Source organism: Rhincodon typus, chromosome 31 (assembly GCF_021869965.1).
Source record: "Rhincodon typus isolate 14 chromosome 31, sRhiTyp1.1, whole genome shotgun sequence".
Taxonomy (NCBI): Eukaryota; Metazoa; Chordata; class Chondrichthyes; order Orectolobiformes; family Rhincodontidae; genus Rhincodon; species Rhincodon typus.
The window spans coordinates 19,626,915-19,636,905 of NC_063362.1; positions in this window are offsets into that span (position 1 = coordinate 19,626,915).

Consider the following 9,991-nt stretch of genomic DNA (forward strand, 5'->3'; position numbering starts at 1 on the left):
CAGTCCATGCATACCATATTTCCAAACCAAACTAGTTCCACCTGCTTGCACTTGGCCATATCCCTCCAAACCTTTCCTATTCATGAACTTATCCAAATATCTTTTAAATGTTGTAACTGTACCTCCATCCATCACTTCCTCTGGAAGTTCATTCCACAGACTAACCACTCTCTGTGTAAAAATGTTGCCCCTCATATCCTTTTTAAATCTTTCTCCTCTTACCTTAAAAATGTACCCCTTAGTTTTGAACTCTTCCACCCAGGGAGAAGACCTTTGTCATTCATCTTATCTATGCCCCTCATAACTTTATAAACCTCGATAAGGTAACCTCTCAACCTCCCATGCTCCAGTGAGAAAAACTCCCAGCCTTTCCAGTCGATTTTTAAATCTCAAACTTCCATTCCTAGCAACACCCTGGTAAATCTTTTCTGAACTCTCTCTAGTTTAATAATATCCTCCCTATAACAGGGTGACCAGAACTGCACACAGTTCTCTAGAAAAGGCCTCACCAATGTCCTGTACAACCTCAACATGATGTCCTAACTCCTATACTCAAAGGTCTGAGCAATGAAGACAAGTGTGCTAAATGTCTTCTTAACCACTCTGTCTACCTGTGACACAAATTTCAAAGCATAATGTATCTGAACCCCTAGGTCTCTCTGTTTTACAACACTACCCAGGGCCCTACCATTAATTGTACAAGTCCTGTCCTTGTTTGTATTACCAAAGTGCAATTCCTCACATTTATCCAAATTAAACTCCATCCGCCAGTCCTCAACTCATTAACCTTTTTGTATTCTCTTTGTAATCTTAGATAATCTTCTTCAATATATTACCACTTTTGGTGTTATCTGCAAACTTACTTATCATACCTTCTGTATTCTAATCCAAATCATTTATGTAAATGATAAACAAAGGTGGACCCAGCACCGATCCCTGTGGAGCCCCGCTAGTCACAGGCCTCCAGTCCAAAAAACAACCCTCCACCATCACCCTCTGTCTCCTGCCATAAAACCAATTTTGTATCCAATTGGCAAGCTCACCCTGAATCCCATGAGATCTAACTTTATTAATTAGTCTACTATGCAGAATCTTACCAAAGGCTTTACGAAAGTCCAAGTAAACAACATCTACTGCTCTGTCGTTATCAATCGCTTTTTGTTACTTCATTAAAAAAACTCATGCAATGTTGTGAGGTACAATTTTTCTTGCACAAAGCCATGCTGACTATTCCTAATCAATCTTTGCCTCTCCAAATGCATACAAATCCTATCTTTCAGAACAACTTACCCACCTCTGATGTCAGACTCACAGGTCTATCGTTCCCAGGCTTCCCCGTATAGCCTTTCTTAAACAATAGTGCAACATTAGCCACCCTCCAGTCTTCCCGTACTTCACCTGTTTTTATAGATGATTATTTCTTTATGTTTAATATTTATTTTATTCCTTCTGGTTCTGCCAATATATTGCTGCTTTAGTTCTGCAGTTCGAACTGCTGCAGTGTTTCCCAACAGAGTGGGCCAGACATTGACAATGAGGTCTTGAATTTGATATAACCTGCAGACTGGAGCCAGAGAAACAATGGCAGAAGCACTGGGGATGCAAAACTCTCTGAGCCCTCAACTTACAAGCTGTAAAGAGCCAATGGTGAAGAATTTCCATGGTGGATTCTCCCATTCACCCACTATAACTGCAAATACAAACTGGCCTGAAGAAACCTCTGGGAAACTGATACAGGCTTCTTGGGCTGAATGGCCTCTTTCTATGAATAATTTTATGATTCCAATTGTTGGTTTTAGCTATTCCTGCCAGTTCTGTAAGGGGTTCCACTAATGGTCTGCTGGAATGTTGGCAGAACATCAGAAACTTCCCCCACTCCAGCCCATCCCACAGGGAAATTCTGACAGCGGTCTTTTGTTCTAGGGACGTCTTTGCCAAGGCTGCCATTTTAGTCCATCCCAGGACCCGTGTAGATCTGTTAGCTCTAGGAGGAAGTAGGATTGTGCTGTAATACAGATGGTGTGCTCGTAGTAGGAGACTGACTGTGTGAAAACACAGAATGTGAAATACTCACCAGACTGGGCTCCAATTGTTCGTCCCTGCTCAGGCACTTGGGTTTAAATGACAACTGTGCCATGGACGCCTGGTGCCTATATTTAAAGGAATCTCATTGGCTTCTGGTCGGTGCCCATCTCAGCTCCTCTGAAGAATAGATCAAAATAAATACCAATAGGATTTGGGAATTGACGAGAGAAATCTCAGGTTAGTTTAACTGCCTAACACCAGGTTTCCAGTCAGAAGACTAAAATCCTTCCACTAATTTGAAAACTGTACTAATCTATGGAAAAAGCTGCCTTCCTTCTACAGGAGTGCTAGGTGCAGTAAGTGCTGTTGGTGTCACTGTAATAAGTTGCTAACATTCTGTTGTGGCCCTCTAAGTGCCCAGGACAGTTGAAAGCAAGTGCCATCTGATGCTTTCTGATCAAATCTCAGATATTAGAAGCTACCTTCCCCTCAAGACTGAAGACAAGGTGAAAGCTAAAGTATTTAAAGCTTCAGGAGCTGAGCCAAGTGTGGAAATAGAAATTCTAAATCCTATTTCTCCTCAAAGATCCATTTGCACGTGATCAGCTTCTTATTGCACCTGAACAAAAACAAGGTCACTCCCTCGTGTTTTAACAGGATCTGTCCACTCACTGGGGCAGAGAAAGCATCCCACATGATTCAGTAATAGTTAGGAGACCCCACTCTAAACCACTACAACAAAAACACCAATGTGCATTTATCTGGAAATCTGTAAACAAAGAAAAATGTTTGCACTGTACTTCACAGAAGTGTAAGAAAAGAAAAGAGATGTCAAGTCAAAGAAGGGGAAGGGGAAGCCCAACGTGTGGGCATTGAAAGAGGGTCACGAAGACTAAGATGAGAACAGAGAGTCAGAGGGGTGAGGGGAGGGAATAGATAGTTGGAGGCATGGCTACAAATGTTTGGATAAGACATAGATATGCAAATAGACCAGAGTTAAAGGATAAGGTTGCAGGATGGAACATAGATAGGGATGGAGGTCATGAAGGCATTTAAATATGGAGGACATCCTGAAAGACATCACATGCCGTTTGCGTCTCACTGCAACCAAACTTCGGCCAGAAGCTTTCTATTCTTTGGCTGGTACCATGCCAGCAGTTATTACCTCTGTCTAATTCCCCTTGAGAATGTGGTGCTCAGGCTGGCATTTCTAGCCATTAAGATATTCTACAAAGGTTAAAGGTGAAATATTAAAACTATCGAGGAGTTTATACAAATTATGTCTGTATAAAAGTTAAGTTTTATATTTAACTTTTAAGTATATGTTATATATAGCAAGATATGAAAAGCTACTGACAGTGCAAGATGATTTGACCTTCTGTATCAAACACCTCAATTGTTTAAATGTTAATTACTTTTTTGTTGTCCTTTTTACAAATATGATCATTCCCTGACAAAAAATTTAGGATTCAATTAGGATTTGGGATTCAATTTTAAATGCTAAAAATGAATAAGTCCTAACGTTGCCCATGGCTGACTGCTCTGAGAAATTACTTTTCTTTCCCATTTACTCTTTCCTGGGATGGAGGTGTCGCTGTCTGAGGCAGCATTCCTTGCCCAATCCTAGTTGCCCCGGAGAAGGTGGTGGTGAGTTGCCTTTTTGAACCACTGCGGTGTTGATTCCTATTAACTCCAGGTTTGCAAAGGTTCCTTGAAGCCTCACTCAGTCAAGTGCTGCCCTTGATGTCCAGTGCCATCGCCTCATTTCTTCAGTCCAGCTGTTCTGTCCACGTTTAATCCAAGACTGTAATGAGCTCAGCATTTGCACTGGGCCTGCCAGAACTCAATCTGAGCACCAGTGAGCAGATTATTGCTGAATTGGTGAGCTAACATTCCAAATCCCTAGTGGTCTGATACAACTAAATAGCTTGCTTGGCCACTTTAGAGGGCAACTGAGGGTCAACTATTCTGGTGGGAGACTCGAACCAGATAGAGTAAGGACAATGGGTGGCAAATAAGTATACAATATGGATAGCGAGGAAGACAGTGGTCCATCAAAGCTGCCTCTCAATTCATGATGATGGTTGGAACATCATGACTAAACATGGTTCGCCCTCCAATTCCAGCTCCAACCTTACTTGTTCTTGGAGTTTTTGTTTTCAAAGTGGATAGCATTTAATTTGAGAGAAACAGACATCTCCAAACCATACACAGTGCTGATATTTAGCAGGGGAAAGGGAAATGTCTTGTCTAACACCTTGATCTCTGCTCCCGACTATTTGGGGAGCTGATGGCCTATTTGTATTATTGCTAGACTGTTAATCCAGAGACCCAGGGAATGTTGTGGGGACCAAGGTTTGAATCCTCCCACAGCAGATAGTGGAATTTGAATTGAATACAAATCTGAAATTAATAGTCTAATGATGACCATGAAACCATTGCTGATTGTTAAGAAGGGAAGAAACTGCCATCCTTACCTGGTCTGGCCTACATGTGACTCCAGACACACAGTAATGTGGTTGACACTTAACTGCCCTCTGGGCACTTGGGGATGGGCAATAAATGCTGGCCTAGCCAGCAATGACCAAATCCCATGAATGAATAAATTAAACAAAACTCCATGGTAAACATTTGCTGATTCAAAATATTTCCTGGCGATCATAAATTTTTTTTTAAAATTACCTGCTTAAGTAGGTGAAAAGCTGCTTGAAATATAAACATTTCAGACACTTGATTTGTTGTAGGGTTTGGTCCTTCAGTAAATAATTTTTTGACACTTAGTACATTTTTTGTTAGTTTGAAACTTACAATTTGCAGAGATATTTCATTGTTTTCAATTAAATTGGAAGAAATATTCAGTTGCTCATTTCAATTTACCATTAAATTCATAATTTTCTTCATATTTTAAATATGCTTTGTCTTGATTACAGCAGATAATCAATTTCTGCTGGAGTTTCAGGAGATGGATTGGTTTTAAAATTGTTGAATAACGAATCAAGGATTTAATTCTAAAATCGGAGACCATTCCAGTCAGTGAATTGAACAGTCAATTTTGAATTGCCCACATTCCGTACAAATGTTATCATCTCCCCATCCTTCCTCATGTGGTGGTGGATGTGATGGATCATACAATCATAGAGTCCCTTCGGTCCATCAAGCCAAAAATATACTACTACGTACACAGGTCCCAATTTCCAGCACTAGGGCCGTAGCTTTGAATGCTCTGACGAATGTTATGATCCTGCAAACAAGCTCCCTAGGAATTTGACATTCAAAATAATCCATTCTGTTCCATTTAAGTTGTTTAAGCTTTGCTGTTGTCTTTTTTTTAGCTAAAATGATAAGTGAAATCACTGACATTTGATTTTTCAACAGATCAACCATCCTTAGATTTAGACTTTATTGTCAAATGCACTCAAGTATAAAACTACAGGAGTTCAGTGAAAAGTTTTCAATGTTGCCACACATGGTGCCATCTTAGAAACAAGTACTTAGGTACAAAAACTTAAGAACAAAGTAGAAAGAAATAAGGAACAAAGTTAAAGATTACAGTATTAAGTTGAAAAATAAGAAATAAAGCCAGAAGTTCAAACATTGCAGCCTTTCTTAAGTGCTCAGCCATGCTGGAACTGCACTGCCTACAAGGGCTCGATCTCTTCTGCTTTGGCATGCTCTCCTTGCGTTGGCACTATCTCCCCTGCTCTCATCTTCGCTGCAGATATTAGGGGAACCTCCAGCACTGTGTTGGGCTGGCTCCTGTGCTCTCAGACCGCCAAAGCTCCGATCCAGGCATCGGTCTGTGCTGGGCTTGGGCCTTGCCTTTGGTCCATGTTCTGGGTCAGGCCCCCAGCCGCTGTCTCGCCCTGGGCATCTGGCCGACTGCCAAATTCAAACAAGCCTGACACCGCCACCGCTGCTGCCTCTCTCCAGAACGGTAAGTTAGTAGAAAACAAAACTAAAAAAAAATTGTACTCAAAAGTCACAAGTTCTCCATCCAACTCCTTGAATCACCCATTTCATTTGAACTTTACAGTATGCTGCCCAAAACACTGAGAGGTTGAGATGACCCTCTCAGCAGTGGTGTTTTGATGGGGCCCATTCTATTATTATGGCTGAAATTTGGTTCTCAAATCAATATATATCCTTGGCTTAAGCTGGGTTCCTAGGAGTGCTCTGCACACCAAGAGGAGTTTGTCTACAGAATCCTGGTGATCTTGCAAGATTACAGATGGAAATAGTGATCTGCCTCACCCTGGACCCAGTTATCAGGGACTCTTTGACCCTTCAATACCCGCAGATGTTTCTTCTTTCAATTTAATTCAGCACTCTGCTCCCTCTCAACATAAACGACACCTTTCCTTCAATTTGGAGGCATCCCAAGTAACAATGCGAGAAGCCAAAGAGGAATATTTTGCCAATTCACTATTGAATGGTAATGATACCTCATGGAAAATTCGTACCTTCAAATTAATCCATTTAAAAATCAGCTAACAATATCAAAGCTCTGAGCCAGGCTTTAGATAGAAATTAAGGGCTCCGCTTTAATGAGACATAAAACAACACACAGTTCAATTTGTATGCTTGATCACATTATTGAGAAATAGAAATTTTGTATAATCAAACCCTTTTATTATTTGTAGCCTTATTTTGGACATTGGAAATTTCATTTACAGAAAGGGATATTGCAGTTGACAATAATTTCAGAACAAATTTGATTGATTTGTTGAAAGAAAAAGATTTTAAGAAGCTGCCACCTTTTGTCTCGAACATGCAATGATGTACTAAAAAAGCTTGAATGATTAAGATGGAGCAAAAGGATTGAAATTAATACATACCAGTGAAGCTGAATGGGTTCAATGTGAATCAACCCCCATTTTACAAGACCCTTAGTTTTCTATTCTACTGGAATCGAGCCTGTTTTGTGTAAATGGACAAATTTCATCCCCCTTCCCACATCCACAGCCTACCAGTGATCATTGGAATTCCAGCTATAGTGCCATCTACTGGAATCAAAAGGTAGGGAGTACCAGGTCATTTTATCATGACATTTGTGTGGGAATGTTTACATAGGATTTTTCATTGCAACACGTGACAATTTTAATGCTGTAATGGCAAATACTTTATTATGGTGGTGGATTTAAGCTGTTGGGGATAATTGAAGAAGTTAAAAACTGTAATGAAAAGTTATATAGAATCAGAAGTGTGTAAATAAAAAAAGGACAAAACTGTATAATTAAAACATTTTGTACAATTATAGAAGTTCAGGAATAAAGCAACTTTAAAATATATAACAGCATATTTAAACAACTTTATATATGTTTGTATAGTGCATATATATGTATGCAGAATAAATATATCTATCTATAATACATTAATAATATTGTGCCTGCATGCACATCCATTATAAACTTTTATGTCAGCAATTATAATGGAAAATGCTCATGTAAATTATCATGCAGTTACTATACATGTTTACTGCAGTGGGTTTCAATTTTGCTCAGAACAGCTCATTAGCGTGTAACATGGAGAAATCCTTGCTCCCTGCTCTCAAATCAATTTGATTCCTCTCCATCCTAAATTGCCTTAGATTTGTAAACTAACTACACACAATTACTTTAAATTTCCCCTACTAGGCTTGTTCAGACTTCCACTGTAACTCTGATAGGGACCTTCAGGCAAACCAGGCTCCCTGAGTATTGCCGAATTGGGTATCAGGGTCTTTTGTTACCAGGAGTTCCTAATTCAGTGCCTCAGAATAGATATGACTTAATATTGGACACCTCAAAGACGTGAGCTATACTGGCCATCAGAACAGCCTGGATAAAGCTCACCAGCTCTGAGGTCTAGGTGAATAAAAATCAATAATTTGCATTTGTATTAAAAAGTGCATTTGTAGAACCTTTTATGACCTCAGAATGTTCCAAAGAACTTTACGGTTAGTTAAGTACTCTTAAAATGGAGTCACGGTTGTAGTGTAGGAAACCAAGCACCCAGTTTACACAGCAAGCTCCCACAAATAGCAACTTGATAAGAACAAGATAATCTATTTGAATCATGCTGGTTGAAAAATCAACATTGTCCTCATCAGGAGGTGTCATGGGACCCTTTACCGCCTGGGAACTTGGCTTAATATCTCAGGGAAAGTGTTCAGAACTGTCAAAGACAGGTACACTTTTATAGGTCCCTAACACAGGCGGTGAAGGGGAACGGCATGGGCTAGTGGCACTAGTAGGGGGGAGGAAGCTGGCATGATGTTTGTCCCTCAGAGGTTAGGGGTGGTAATTCCAGCAGCACCAAGCAGTGGCCACAGGTCCATCTTTAACAAAACCCGGGCTGCTGGCTTCATGCATTAAAAAAAAGTCCCACTGCTGCCATACAAATCCAACGTGGCCAGTGGTAGATGCCTCCCCAACCACTAGGAACTCAACTGATCCGGCCAGTGATATAACATCTCAATATTAGGTAAAAGGATGGGATGCCTATCTTTAGAAAAGGGTCTGAGTTATATTTGCACATCCTGTATTCCACTTTCAGCACATAGACAAGCTATCCACAGCCTCATTTTCTGTTCAATATGTAAACATGGATAATTGAATTCTAGTGTGCAAATAGCTATCTGCAGCTTTCTCAGTGAACTAATTGAATCACCCAAAAGGCTTTTTCACCATTAAACAGTAGCTGAGATTTATATTGTCCAAATTAAAAGATTTAAAGCAAGTTTTAAAAGCTTGAGCTTTCTGATTAAAATTAGCCCTGACATTGCATTTTGTGCCCCATGATCTCTTTAATTAAAATTTTGGGCTCTGAGGTCTCAGACTGTTTCAAAAGCCTGCGCTACAACAATCTATTTTTATCTCCCGAAATTTAAGAGCCTTCTGGGTTGGTTGCAGAATTTCACAGTGTGCAATTAGTGGATTAACAGACACTGTGGCCTCATCCTGTAAGAATCTTGAGTGTGCCTTTTTTTCCAAAAACACTTTGAAAGAAACAGGATGTGGGAGCATTGTGAGCTTGTGCGGTGGTTGTGGGAGGCTGATGCTGGATTTGGAAGATGTGGAGCATGGCTATGGAATCTTCGAGCATTGGATGCCGTTTTCGAATGAGTTGAGTTTTGGGAGATGGTGCAAGAAGACCAGGAGCTGGGGTCTGTATGATATGGGGGCATTAGTAGACAGGAGTGGAATTTGAAAGTTGAGAAGATGATTTATCAAGCACCAGAACAGAACACAAACGACAGCGCTGACTTAAACACAAAGCAGCAGAGACTTAGAAACAGACAGCGAACGGAACTTAGAAGCAAATGGAGATTTTGGGAACAAACAGAGAAAAAAAAACTCAGAACTGGACCTATTAATGCAAATAACAGACAGGGCCTCTAAACTGAGGAGAACAGACAGGACAGCAAGGTTTCTCTTTCCATTCCTTGTCTCAAAAACACATCAGATAATGATTGCTTGTAATTCCCGATTACCAATCCAGAAAAACAAAAAAGAAAGATTGTTCAACGACCTTCACACTCTGTACAAATGGAGACTTGGGGCAAAGTTAGCTCATAGTTGAAGAACAAATGTTAAATGCTGTTCCCAGTTTGGCTCATTCAGAACTGGGACCCTGGGCACGAGGCCAGCTCATGTCCAGAGGGGATAAAAAACCAAAATGGAACCTGTGTTTCTAACTGGGAATTTGCAGGCAGACTATCTGATGACTGAAGATAAGACTGAAGCCACTATGCTTAGGGATGAGGCCAGTGCAAAGCTGACAATGAAATTTGAGGTGCATTTATAAACTGCAGTGTCAGCTCAAGATTGTTCTACTGACAATGTCATTGCAGCGTTCAGGCAAAGCTGTCTCCTTTCACATTGAGATAACAAGGTGTAGAGCTGGATGAACACAGCAGGCCAAGCAGCATCAGAGGAGCAGGAAGGCTGACGTTTCGGGCCTAGACCCTTCTTCAGAAATGGGCCTT